Source organism: Stylophora pistillata, chromosome 11, assembly GCF_964205215.1.
Source record: "Stylophora pistillata chromosome 11, jaStyPist1.2, whole genome shotgun sequence".
NCBI classification, from domain to species: Eukaryota; Metazoa; Cnidaria; class Anthozoa; order Scleractinia; family Pocilloporidae; genus Stylophora; species Stylophora pistillata.
Genome location: NC_142529.1, coordinates 21,054,368 through 21,069,367, shown reverse-complemented (window position 1 = coordinate 21,069,367; position 15,000 = coordinate 21,054,368).

Genomic DNA, 15,000 nt, shown 5'->3' with positions numbered 1-15,000 from the left:
GCAGAGCAAGATTGACGACAACCTTCTGAGTTTTGAAAATGTTTGAAGATATGTGAGGACTTATCTGAAGAGAGATGTTCACGGACGCGTGAGGAAAAATGACGACCAGTTTCGCCGATATAGCAAGCATTACAGCAAGCACAAGTAAATTTCTAAACCACATGTGAACGAAGTTCTCTAGGGACAGAATCCTTCACTGAGAAAAGATTTCTTAATTTAAACGTGGTAAACACTAATTTGATGTCAAGATCATTACAAAAACGACTAACAAGGCGACGTATTTCGTTTTGAGCTACAGTAGAAAAACGGCCTAAACTGACTAGGTAACTTATAAAAGTATTGTTTACCCTGTGAAGTGATATTAGAGGAAAGAGGTGTTTGAGTGGAGCCATGTCGATCGATGGCTGTGTTCAAATATCGATAAACGCATTTATCAATAAGATGAACGGGGAAAAAATTCTTGCGCAAAATGAAAGCTAATTTAACAATTTACTCACTCTAATATGTATTTTTGTCACTTAATCATAATTAATTATGCATGTTTCGCCTAGTTGTTAAATAACCCTAACGGTTTTCCAAATAGTCTATAACTGACGATGATGTTGGTAACATCGAAACATGTCTTATAAATTAAAAGATGTCGTACTCTTCTTGTAGTTAATAGTTACAAAGAAACGCTAAACAAGACTTGCAGTAATCGAGTGGATAACAGCCGTCACCACCTCGGTCTTAATTTTCTCATTAGAAGCCGCTGGTGCCGTCAATACGATCTTTCGCGTTTTCGTTATGATTATTCAGTTAATTCCCTTTACCCTGCTGGTGTACTTTTATTGCATGGTTTATATCAAAGTGCGAAGATGGAACCGATGCCAAATCAGCCAAGTCAGTGCTCTGATCAAATCAAAGATCGAAAACAGAATTGCCTTCACAGCGTTTCAACAGACAGATTCCATTTTTATTGCTATCATCCCTTCATCATCATCATCATCATCATCATCATCATCATCATCATCATCATCGTCATCATCATCATATCCTTTATCTAAACACGGTGGGGTCTAAAGCTGGGAGCTTGTGGGGTCGTGTGAATATGATTACAATAACAATAAGAATAGTGTCCCTTAAAATCACTCTACAAAATATACGGTAAGAATGATAAAAATTATTTACATCATTTATCTCTAAGAAAATTGACTACAGCGTTTAAAACATAAAAATAGTTAAAAGCATTTAAAATCTTGGTAGTGCCTGGACTGACTGTGTGCTAAGATCGAGATCCTTAAAATAAGAGTCCTTCTTCACTTTCCGATAAAAAGCTGAAATCTGGTCTGTGAAATGTTTCGAGACAGCGTTCCAGAGTATAGCGCCTCTATAGCTAATAGAGTTTATAAGAAACTGCGAGTTAAAACGCGGGACAATTATATTATTACTCCTTCGAAAATTGTATGTGGTGCATGGTTTGTTTGACAGAGGCGTAGGTGCTTCAACTATAAACACGCTATGGAGTAGTTTAATTAATCGAAATTTATAATAGAGGTTTAAAGTATTCCAGTTCGAATGTCGGCGAACTTCCTCAGTAGGCATATCTCGGGGCAAGTTGTATGTGATTCTGGCCGCCCAACGGTGAAGCACTTCTAGCGAATGTAGAAGCTCTGTATTAGGACAGCCGCCCCAAACGACTAGTCCGTATATAGAACTGATGGTAGTATTCAGTATCTTGAAGTATAAGTCCAATCGGGCGTTTCTGTTTAAGAACGAACTCCTTTTCAATAGGCAAAGTTTGTTTACAAATTTTTTTTTTTTACATCAGTAAGGTGGTGGGCCCACGAAAGTCTCTCGTCGATAGTACCACCCAAAAGACGCGAGTGTTTCACCCACTCGATCCGATCCTCCCCAATTGTCATCGAATTTAGTGGCCCGATGTGCGGTTTCCTCATCAACAGCATAGCTTCACACTTTGCCGAGTGAGGGGTTAAAGAGTTCTCTAGGCACCAACTGTTCAATTCCGACAAAGCTTTGTTTAAAGAAATGACAGTGTTGTCGACAGTGTCCCCGATGCAGTAAACGGTTGTGTCATCTGCGTACATGTAGACAAAGCCAGAGGTAACAGCACTTGGTAGGTCATTGGTGTACAATGCAAACAATGTTGGGCCAAGTACCGATCCTTGTGGAATCCTGCAGGTTACATTTAGCACATTTGAGTGTTGGCCGTTTACTACCGTGAATTGAGTTCGATCAGTTAGGTAATCTGTCAGCCATGATAGAAGAGAACCTTGTGCTCCAAATTGAGAATTCAACTTATGCAGCAGGATAGCATGAGATACACAGTCAAAAGCTTTTCTGAAGTCGACAAATGCCACAGCAACCACTTTGCCAGCATCAATAGCTGTTCTGCAGATTTCCGACAGGTGTACAAGCAATAGTTCAGTTGAGTGCCCCTCACGGTAAGCCCCTTGTTTATCTGTAACTGGGTTATTCTGGAAAACATGTCGAACAAGAGATTCTGATATACAAGATTCCATTATTTTGCTTGGAACACTAAGAATCAATACAGGTCTATACCTTTAGTGGCTGCATGCGTTTTAGCGCAATTCAGCACCAACAGTTGTCGACTGTATAGAAAAATTCACTGCCTGACGAGTGAATTTCACGTTAAATTTCACGCGAAAAACCGATATCGCGATGAGTGCGATATCGGTTTTTCAAGTGAGATTTAACGTGGAATTCACGAGTCAGGTAGTGAATTTTTCTTGAATCGCATAACTGAATAAAAATAAGAAAACAAGAAATTTAAAACGGCAATGTTATTGTTTGTTTTTATTCCGTACGCGCGCCCTTAAGAAAGCCATTTTAAAGTCAACTGTCAGAACTGTCATTGTTAAGGGAATGGAAAGCAAGGTAAGTCGCTCACGTCTGAACCGTCGACAATTTTAATTGTACCTCGTGAATTTTTCTTGAATCACATAGCTAAAGCCACCAAATCAATGGGCGAAACCAGATGTTTTGTATTTTTGTGCGCCACGCCAGTGCGCAAACAATGGAAACCCTTTCAAAGGTGTCAATATCTAGCGAATAGAGGGAACAAGATATTTTTAGAATGAAAACCACTTTTATTTCAAACTCGTGGAGAAAGCGGTGCCTCACATTTTACAATCTTCAGCAAAAAACTAAAAGTACACAATACGGAGTTATTTAAGACAGAGATTTGCCTGCTACCACTCAACTTGGCAAAATGTGGCGCCGACAATCGACAACTGAATGGTCAAATCCTCAAGCGAAATGAAAATTTCAAGCGTTCCGGTATCAAAGCAAGATCTACAAAAAACCGGTACGTGCTTTACAGTTGTTAAAAAAAAGTGTGTTCAAAATATAATGATTAAGACTGGAATTTCTCGGTAAACTCTGGCGAGAAACAGTTCAGTTAAAAGTCACAATTTTAACTGTTTTTCTTTCATCGCAGGGAGTCGCTCGTTGGTGTCAATGCTGGACTGAAAGTTTATGCAAATATTTACTGGAGAATTCTTAAAAGTTACTCCAGTAAACATTCCGCCAACTGCTCCTGCCATCAGGTAACTAGAACGACTGGCATTGCTGTCAAGTCACTAGTAGCTGCCGTGTTGCTTGGCGTGGCTGAGCTATTGAGAACAATCTCCCGTAAAGCATGACTTGAATAGCCGTTGGTAGTTGTCGTGCTTGGCGTGGGTTGAAACCGGCCAACTTATTCGACATTCGCCGCTGTCTTTCCAGAGGATTATGACTGTAGCTGGATATGGATTCCGGATTGGAGTGGCCAGTGAGCTCTGATATCTCCACTGGGTTGAAATCATAACGGAGCGCTTGGATGACTGTTTTGCGACCACTCGAATTTGTGAATTTGCCGTCTAGTGTTTTTTGAAACCATGTTATATCTAAAAGAGGCCAGTTCGTCGTCTGTATAGGCTACAATGGTTTGGATTTCGGGAAAAGATGCTTGACCTTTTTCGGCATTGATACCTGTTTTGGTTTTCTTTCCTAACGCTTGTTTGGTTTTCCTCGGTAAGAACTGTCGTTTGGCCTTCTTCCCTCGTCTCTGGCATTTTGATTTTTTTTCCTATGCGTTTTCTCGTACTTTTGAGCGTGAGTGGTTTCCTCCAATTTTCTAAAAATTTCAATTTCAATTCAAAATTTGGAAGACATTCGTTTTCCATAAATTTGTTCATATTTGTTCATATTTTCGTAGCACTAGTTGTATTTACGTTTTTACGTTCGTAACAATAATTTTTGCTCGCGACTCACGTCAGCGATATGGCTTTATGCATTAGTGCGATTCCACGCTAAATACCCTGTCTTCCGGTTCACGTATTGACCAATCAGAGGGCGTGTTTACTTTAAGCTATGCGATTCATTGTGTAATCAAGTAGAAACGAGGAAAACTGTTTGATGGTTGGGACAGTAGGTTCTCGAGTGTCATAACACCAAAGCAGTGTAGTAACTAACATCAACCAATGAGAAGGAGGGAACGTACCCCAAAGAGCCAATAAGAGCGCAAAGTAAAAACGAGTATCGACGACCAATCGGAGTGCAAGGATCGCTACTCTGATCACCTGGAAAATTATATTAATAGAGGTGACGTACTTGTATCTGATTTAGAGCTCGCTTTTTAAAGCTAGCATTTGGCAACCAAAATGACAAAACAGTCTCCAAACAAAACGAATGTTTGTTGAATATTAAAAAAAAACCAGAAGGATTTCTCACCGATCTATCACCGTCGCTTCAATACGAAGACGGCTTCGGTCAACAGATAAAAGGCTTTTCAAAGGAAGATGATAACCAAATATTTCGTGAGCCTTTAAGTCTTTCGACTCCAAAATGGAAAGTAAACCGAGCCATAATGATTACCTGACTGATCATTTGTCAACATGAATGTGAGCATCTCTGAAGACTCGCTTGTAAACTCTTCCTGATCGAATTTCTTATGTCCAGGTGCTCCGCTGTTTTATCTGGGACTTAGAAAGGAAAGTTTTGCTGCAGCTTGGAATCACCATCTCCACAGTCATAGGTTCACTTGGAGTTTTTTCAAACATCAAGGTGATCTTAGCAACCAAGAAAACAAGAGAGTTGCAGACCAACTCTAGCATTCTGATCACCAGTTTAGCCATCACAGTTCTCTTAATGGGTGCAGTTCTTGCCCCATTACACATCACTTTTGATGCAGCAATTCTTCGAGGAACTATACCAGTGGGCATGACCTGTACGATAGCTAGCGTGACCAATCATTTTTCAAAGAAGAATAAAACAAAAAATCTCTTTCTGTAAAGCTTAGGAAATTATTTCTCATCAAGTTGATATATTCTCTTTTTTTCCACCGATGTTTCAATACAAAGACATCTCTGCGAACATTTCATTGGTCAACAGCTACACTGACAATTTCTACGAAAATTAGGCTCTTCAAAGGAAAATGAAAAGAAATCTTTCGTAAGTTTTGTCTCCTTCCACTTGGAAGCTAAACTGCGCCATCACGATTGACTGATCTTAGTCGATATGAATTTGATTATCTCTGAAGACGCTTGTAAACCTTTCTCCATCAAATTTCTCTTGTCCAGGCCGCTTCGCTGTTCATCTGAAACTAGAAGGTTTACTGGAAGCGTCAACTCGGGAGGATATATTTATTCATTGCCAAGAAGACGTTTCCCCTAATCTCTGCCCCTCTTCCTTCCGCTTAGATGTCGATATAAAATCCGTGATATCCGTGCAGTGATTAGGGCTGATTATGTTAGATAGAAATAATTCCATCAACATCCATTAATTCCTATGTATCTATCTGATGGTATTTAGTGCTCAGATCAGTTTTTGCAGTAAGAGGAAGTGGTGGAGATACTCAGTGAAATCAAATGCACCAGAAAAAGTAAGTATTGGCAAAATCTGCACTTCTGTCCTTTTACAACCGAACCTGTACCAAGCAGCATAAAGCGGCACTGCATTTACCTCGTTCCCAGGGCTTTTCCCTCTCCCCCAAATGAGGGACAATCCGTGGGAATGAGGTTGGCACCGTATTAATGCAAAGCCATCAGTTATGCAAATCCCAAAAATCTTTGTCTCTAATTTCCCTTCTATTAAGCGGCCATCTGCATTAAGCGGTCGCGGTCATCCTTTACTGAGTACCAACGCCCTGTTTGTATTGTCTTCGACCTGTACTAAACGCTCACTTAAAAGAGGAAGCCCTTTCTAGTAATCTTTAATCCGTGTTTCTCTCCCAAAATCAGTGCTACTAGTATTTTGGAGGGAGTTTTTATACATTTAGTAGTCAATTATGCTATAAATGGCGTTTTTAGTCGTTTTTACGCGGTCAACCTATATTAAAAATAAATAAATAAATAAAAAGAATACAAAAAAAGAATACAAGATAAAAAAAAAAATAAAAAAGGAATTACCTTTATTTATGATCGAGGGTGAAATACATTATCACTGGTAGCCCGGTAGTTTAATAAATAATTATTTTTTATAATGGCCCTCCCTAACTAAGTACTTGAAAATCCCCACTGGCAGAGGGCAGACCAGTGGTTGTTTACAGAGCGCAGCCGAGGAACAACGCACCCGAGAAAAAATCTAGTAAGTGGCAGGGTAGAGGACTTGAACCCAGGACACCGGATTACAAGTCCAGCACCCTAACCACTCGGCCACCCCACCACCAATCCTCAATGGTGACTAATAGGGATAGTTAAGTTGTCACAGTCGGACGACTTGAGTGGAATAACTATGAAACCTTTTATGTCTACGTCTTTTATAAAAAAAAGAAGAAAACAAAAACAAAAAAACTACGTTAACAGTTTCGCATTAGCATTGAAAGTATCGGATTTCTTTATGATGAAAAGATATGTTTCTAAAACATGTAAACTGACATAGGCTTCAGATAAATTTGTAAAAATATAGCCCATGATGCTTCTGTTGTCAGTAAAATAGAACGAAAAGAATGAAAAGAAAATTGTGTCAGTCATCGCTGGTCTCCAATTAAAGCCGGTCTCTCGGGGCAAAGCTTTAGATGAGCCCCAAGGGGAGCATGTTGAATTGCGCCCCCCCCCCCCATCCCATCCTTCTATTATCTGTAAATCTAAGCTCTTTTGGGGAAAATACACCAAGAAATAAACCTTAAAAAAAGCCAGACGGTTTTTAGTTTTTTAGAGGAAACAAAACTGTATTCCTTGTATTGTCTTGGAAATTCATCTTGCGTGCAGTGTTCATGAAGTTTGCTTCTCCATACTGACTTTCCTTGAAGGGCATTTTCACCTGCTACTAAAAGTCGAAATTGATCCTAGAATTGTATTGTTTTTCTTTGCTTTGTGATTGGATCCCCTCTCAACCAATTAGAAATGAAACTAAGTTTAATTGGCACCTGGTCACCTACATTTTCCCGCGGTTTAAGTCAAACGGTTCTCTCCGGCAACACAATCAATCCCTGAAACTGTTCAGGCGCTGAGTTGCTTCGCTGAGACTTAATTTCCGTTAATTTATGACGAGAAATCTTTGTTTTAAGAGACGCATTTTCATGCTAGGACTTTGATCTTTTGCAACGTGACTTCTGAACATTTTTACAACCACACGATGACTTTGTCTTCCTATATATTTGCTTGTTTGTTTTTGGGTGAAAGTTCAATCTGCACCTTGACGTTTCAGATGAAAGGTTGGATAACTTCAGATTGGTTTTGATGCCTTACCAGGGGTGGACATGACATTCTTCTGTCCTTTATCGCAACGGCTGGTTCTTCAGACAAAGTCACTGTTCCGGCGACGATGCACGTGTCCGCTGACCAGGACTGTGACCGTGTGAGGTGTTGAGGTCTTTCTGTAGAGACAAGCTCTTTAACATTTACAGACGGAGAGGAATATTGATGCTGTATTTCAAGTTGACCCATGTGAGCTGCTGGCCGAATTTCCCTTTGTGTACCAAACCTCAACAGTTTAAGTGCAGCCTTCCTGTATCTTTTGTTTCTATAAAAATACAGCGCAGGATTTACAAGGGAGTTTAGCCGGAGGAAAATTTCCGCCCGTCGCAAAACTGAAATTTTACGGAAAAAATGCGAACGTAGTGCTAAGACGTATACAATCCCAACAGGAACAATAGCAATAAAAGTGGCAACTGTCAGCAGAAACGCCGTGAAGGCAATTCTTCTTTCGATCTTTGCTTTAATCAGAGCATTGACTTGGCTGATTTGGCTTCGGTTCCGTTTTCGTATTTTAATATAAACCATGCAATAAAAATATACCAGCAGGGTAAAAGCGATTAATTGAACAATGGCATATATAATACGTAGAATCCAACCGACAACACCAGGGGCTTCTACTACGAAAAATAAGACCGGTGATATGAGGGCTGTTATCCAAGCGATTAGCGCAAATCTCGTTAAGCGTTTCTTTGTAACTATTACCTTGTACTTGATAGGTTTTACAATCGCAACATACCTCTCCCAACTGAGCAGAATTAGATGATAATATGAGGCACGATAGAAAGTGCTCAACATGAATCTATTGATGTCATTTATATTGCACACAATCTCCTTCGATACAGTTCCTCGAAGAATTATCGCATCCAAACTGATGATCAACGGGGCAGAAACTGCACTCACTAAGAGATCAGAGGCGGTCAAACTGGTGATCAAAATGGAAGAGTTCGTCTGCAACTCTCTATTCTTATTGATTGCCAAGATCACTAGGATGTTTATCAATATTGTCACTGGACTCACGACGGCTGTAATGGCGATTCCAAGCTGGTGATAAACTTTTTCTTGCGAGTCCGAGATGAACAGTAGATTACTTGGACAAAAGAAGACTGACCTGGTGGAATTAGCAAGCAAATCGTTAGAGATGCTCTCATTCATGGTCATTTAGTGCAGCGAGTATTTAAAAGACTCTTGACTTGTAACGAGTGGTATGTTTCGAGGATCGAGGGAGTGTTCGTCGTGTTAAAAGACTTTCGTCAAATGACCGATTTGCATTGGCGACAAAACCTTACCTGGACAATAATGTTGTCTTAAGTTATCAGTTGTGGAAAATCTTTTGTTTAGTAAAATCAAACATTTGCATATTAAGCGGTCAAGTAAAAATATAGTTACCAGTAATGTTTGCTTTTTCGCGAATTCTATTCCTTTTTTCGTTGTTTTTCTTTTCCAGATAATTTAGGGAAAATTATGTAGTAATGATAACAGTAAAAAACATGACTGTTATCAGAGAGATCTGCAAATCGACGACTGCTGGGCGGAAATTTTCGATGAATACTTTAAAGATTTCAAGCATGGATCTGAAACTTGGGAAAATATCACGTTTTTTGATCGCCTTCGACACTCAAATTTACCGACTAGATCGCAAACAAAGCGATAAATAATTTTCTTCTAATCTCTTAATTTCCCCTCTTGTTTATGAAAGAGAATTCTTGGGGTTTATTTTCCTTCAAAATATTCATGAAAAAGCTGTAAATCCTTAAGTCCTGTTAAATGAAGACGTTCGTTGAAGAAATGGTCCGGAAATTGAGTGCAATTTTGAAGCAAAATCCTATCAATTCCCTTCATCTTAATAACAAAAGGGATTTATCGATGTTGAGCAGTGAATCCCGGGAGGCACGGAATTCTAAAAATGTTTAGCGAAAACTGTCGACGAATACTTTGGAAAATACATACACCTGAAACTTGGAAAAGTGTCGTGTTTATTTATGTCCTACAGCATCGAAATCCCTAATTTTTTTGCAACAACGTTTCAACTTTCGCTCCATGAAATCACTTATGCTTTCAAAATGAACAAGGGAAATTTTGCACTTGTTTTAAACTTTTATTAAATAAAAACGGCCAAGCGATGAAGTCTAACAAATAATGTTAGGGAAGCGGCAGTTTCAAACATTAGCGCTAGATGACTAAGTCATTGGGCAACAAGGGATGCTTAGAGGTATAGAGGTTGCCCTTGTCAAAAGCTGTTTTTGATTTTTCACGTTTGCCACGCCGGCAGAATGTAATAATCGCCGCAAAGTGTAATACTGACGAAAAATGTTATAACAATTACCGCAAAATGTAATAACATCAACGCAAAATGTAATAAATCACTTAACGTAATATGTAATAACTTTTCAACGCGAAATGTAATAACTTTCCTAACGCATTATGTAATAACGCAAAATTTAATAGCTCTTGAATGATTTTCAGGCGTTCTGGTTAACTCTGACATGGCCTGCTTATCTGTCTACAATGTCCCAAAATGGTACTTTCTTTGACCATATCACCTTTCAGGCTGCACCCAATCTACACAATGCCGAATTCAAAGTTCTTTCTTCCAATGGACCTGGGGTATAGACCACTTTCATCATAAATAGACCCAACTCATAACTAAACAAGAATTTCCGGCCACAGCAAAAAATCTCATCATAACCCCTCCTAGAACTTCTCGTATTTACTTTTTACCTAAAATTCACAAACCTAACAACCCGGGTCGGCCCATTGTCTCGGCTTGCAGTTGCCCTACCGAACTTAGCTCTAGTTATCTAGACAAAATTATGGCTCCCATCGTCAAAACTTGACAATCATATATTAAAGACAGCCAACACGCTCTTCAAATTTTTAGAGACTTTAATTTCCTTGGCCAAAACAAACTTATTTTCACCATGGATATTACGTTTCTTTACACTGTCATTCCTCATGGCGAAGGTCTTCTGGCCCTTAAACATTTTTTTAATCAACGTACTGTTAAGGAACCTAAATCTGAAACACTACTACGTTTAGCCGAACTAGTGCTCACACTCAATTGTTTTTCATTCGGAAACAACTTCTTCAAACAATTAAACCAATGGTGTAGCCATGGGCACCAAAATGGGACCTAGCTATGCCAATCTTTTTGTAGGTTTTGTCGAACATCAATTTTTCAGCCAATACAACAGCTCCAAACCTGAACTCTACGGTCGCTACATCGACGACTGTATTGGCGCTACCTCCTCTACCAGAGAGGAGCTCACTCAATTCATAACTGCAGTCAATTCTTTTCACCTGGCTCTGAAATATACCTGGGAAATTTCCGACAATTCTTTATCCTTTTTAGACATCAAAGTTTCAATTGAAGGCAACGGTTTATGTACTAGTGTGTATTACAAACCTACAGACTCGCATAATTACTTGTTATATTCGTCTTCGCATCTATCTCACGTTAAGAATTCCATTTCTTTTTCTCAGTTTCTAAGATTTCGTCGTTTATGTAGTGATGACTCGGATTTCCACCACAAATCAGTGTCAATGTGCCAGTTTTTCGATAATCGTGGTTACCCTGATTCTGTCGTTCAAGCGGGTTACCACCGCGCCCAACTTATTGATCGACATTCAGCAATACAAACGTCGCATAAGGAAGATTCCGACCGCATTCCATTCACTCTCACGTTTCACCCTCACAACCAATCAGTTAAATCCATCATTCTTAAAAACTTTAAATTACTTCAAAACGATCCAGAGACAAGCACTATCTTTTGCCTCCGCTCATTTCATTCAAACGTGACACAAACATAGGCAATTTTTTGGTCAGAAGTTCTTTTCAGACTAATTACCAACCAGGCACTTTTAAATGCGCTCTTGCACGATGCAAAGCGTGTCCTTTCATTCACAACACTGATAAAATATCGGGACCTAAACGATCCACTAATATCACCGATCACTTCACGTGCACCTCCGCCAATGTAATCTATTGCATAACTTGCACTTATTGCAAAAAGATATACATCGGCGAAACAGGCAGAAGACTAGGTGACCGATTCCGAGAACACCTTCGCGACGTGGAAAGGAATGACAAGGACACATCGAAACCAGTCGCTAGACATTTTAATTTACCTAATCATTCTAAGCAACATATGGCAATCTGGGGTCTTTCCTTACACTTAGGTAGCACGGAAAGCCGTAAAACTCTTGAACAAAAGCTCATCTTTCAAACCGGCAGTCTAAATCCCACAGGGATCAACGAACGCTTTTCATTCCACTAATTTATTCGTGTTTTTCTCGTTGCCATGTTCTCACCAATAACGTAGCTCCATTTTCTGCCTTTAAAAGCACACACAACCCACAATTCCTCTATTCGCTCCGACGAAGGGCTAACGCTCGAAACGTCAGCTTTTGGAATCGTTACGGTGGCCAATTTACCATTTCAACTTTGTTGATATATCCAAATTATTTCGTTACCTCCACCGACGCAGCCCCAAACAGTTTCTTTAGAAACTATCAGCCTTTATTCACTTTCATAAATGGCTGCCGGATTAATATTCTTTTGTTTAAATTTAAATTAGCCCCACTGGCTTCGTTCTCCAGTACAAAATTCAAAAGAATACATTATCTCAAGCGAGGCCAGTAGGGCTAATTTATATTTAAACAAAAGAATATTAATCCTGCAGCCATTTATGAAAGTGGTCTATACAACAACCGTTTCGCCGATATTTGCAAACCCACTGTGTACTTTTATACTTGCACATTTTGCAGAAAATGACAGAGAATACTACGTTTGCTTAGCAGATGAATTAGCTCATTTCAACGAAGTGAATAATACAGCTGACTGTTGGGCAGATTGTGGGTCAGATAATCCACGCATTGCTCCGCAGGACGGTACAAATGATGGTCAAGTAGTTGGGGGGGGGGGGAGGGGACGTGCAGTTTCTGCCCCGTCTGTGAATTCTTTAGAAAACTCATGTTACCTGTCTTTTTCGGCTTTTAGCCTGCGCCGGATGAAACGAAAGTTTCCGTTTAAAATCACTTTTGGTGCAAGCAGATCTAATGCTTACAGGAACACTGCTCTAAAGCCGCAGTGCTGCCGCCATGAAGAATTCCCCCCCCTATGGTAACTTTAGTGAAACGCCTTGGGGTGCTCTGAAGAATTCCGTTGTTAGCATGCTTTCCACTGAGAAACAAAGGGAGAAGTAGCAGTTGCTAAAGTCACTAAAAAGTCACTAAAAAGCTTTAGTCAATGCATTCCCTTTCAGTTTTGTGAGCAAAGGGTAAGACTTGCAGTGATGCAAATCTCAGATAAACTTCAAGATTTATATGGGTGCACTGCATCGGCCAGTTAAATCTCAATGCAATATTTTTATAGTGTTTCAGGTGAAAAGGACAAGTACAGTGAGAGTAGAAACCCATAATTTGATACTTATCCATGCCACTAAACAAACATACTGATCTGATTCAAAACTTACATCTGCACTGTACAGATTTTGTATTTACAAGTATAAGAAGAGGGGGGAGGGAGGGGAACTTTGGGGTCATTTCATATGACATTAGTATAAATTGCCCTCTCAACGATTATGTATAAATTGCCCTCTCAACAATTATGTGTATGTGTATTTATAGGGCCATGTGTTAGAAAACTCTTTACTGGGTTAATCATGTATTTACCCTCTTGAAATAAAGAACATTGTATTGTATTGTATAGAGGTCACCTGTGAGGATCATTGCTTTGCATGATATGTGTGTATAAAACCTGAGTGCCTTTCAGTTTGTCCGGAATTGTGAAGAACATCACCCCTCTAGCCTCTATCAACTGTTGGCCAACTGTTGGCCGACAGATAACTGACAGGTCACAAATTGGCCATTGCAAAAATTTTTATGTCAATAATTATACCCCAGAATTAACATCCAAAATAATACTTTGTACTTTTTATAGATGCTTGTACTTGCAGATGCTGATCTTACTCTGCATACATTGAATCCAGTGTTTCATTAAGGGCCTGGCACTAGCTGGGCAAGTTGACTGGTTATGAGGAAGGTTTTGCCCACCTGGTTTGATCATCTAGAGGAAAGTTTATCTTACAGAGAAGTTCAGTTAAAGTTTTGCCTTCCTGTAAAAACCAGTTGCCTTCCTGCTGAAAACATTAATGAACCTCCGTGAATCACCTTTAAAATGAGTTCCTACCTCAATTCAACACTAACATTTCTGCTGCACTATTATCTCTCTAACAAGGTAGTTTGTCCAATGGGATTATCGGCCTACTGTCAGTTGACTGTCGGCCAACTCTTGCTTGTGAGTTGACTAACAGTTTTTTTCCGGGTGTTCTTCCTTACAATTACTCTATTTTCTTTGTTTAATTGACAAACAAACATTTAGGATCCTGAAAGTAGGTTCTCTGTAACATCCTAATATATCAGCCACATGTTACAAGAAACATGCCAAAAAAGAGAGCAGGAGTAATATCTCTGGACAGCGCATGTTGGAACTGCCAGAAATTGGTAGCTGTGAGGGTTTAAAGTCTTCTGAAAGAAACAGTTTAACATGAATTAAGAGAGTCATACTGATATAAATAAGAAATCAGGGTGTTCTAATTTCCCTAACAGTTTAATTTGCTGATAACCTTTTTAACTCCTGGAAGAAAAAGGGCAAACAAATTCTTCTAAAGACTATTGTATGGCTGGCAACGCATTATTTCTTTTGTATCTGTTATCTATACTTTTTACCTTGTACTACTTGTGAGGAAAACCAACTTTATCAGCCTTAGGCGGCCCTCTATGCCCTAACATCAGTATGCATATTCTTCCTACTGTTCTCTAAAAAAAGAATATATTTTCCAAGGTGCTGACTTGTAGAATTTGTTTGTCGTTTAAGGGCTGCTTGTGTGGGTGATCATTGCCCCTATTTTTGTGACCTCGATGTGCGATGATCATATGTGATGCGTGATGTGTGATTCTTGATGTATGATTCAGGGGTGACATTGCAAGGAGAAATTAGATACTAGTAGACTCCTAAAGGTCAATTGGTTAATGGTTTTCATTGGGTTTGCTTTAATGTTAATTTTTTATCAGTTAGTTGTTTTTTTGTTTGTTTTCTTTATCAATTGTTGTACCCTGCGAGCAGAGGCCCTTCGATCTTCTTAGATTAGTCGGGAAGAGGAGTAATCTAGGAAGATCGAAGCTGGCCTCTGCTTGCAGGGTACAATTATTGTAAATCGTTGTAATATTATTCGTATAAATAATGGAAAATAAAAATTTAATATAAAAAAGAATATAATGTGACCGGAAATGGTGTGACTCT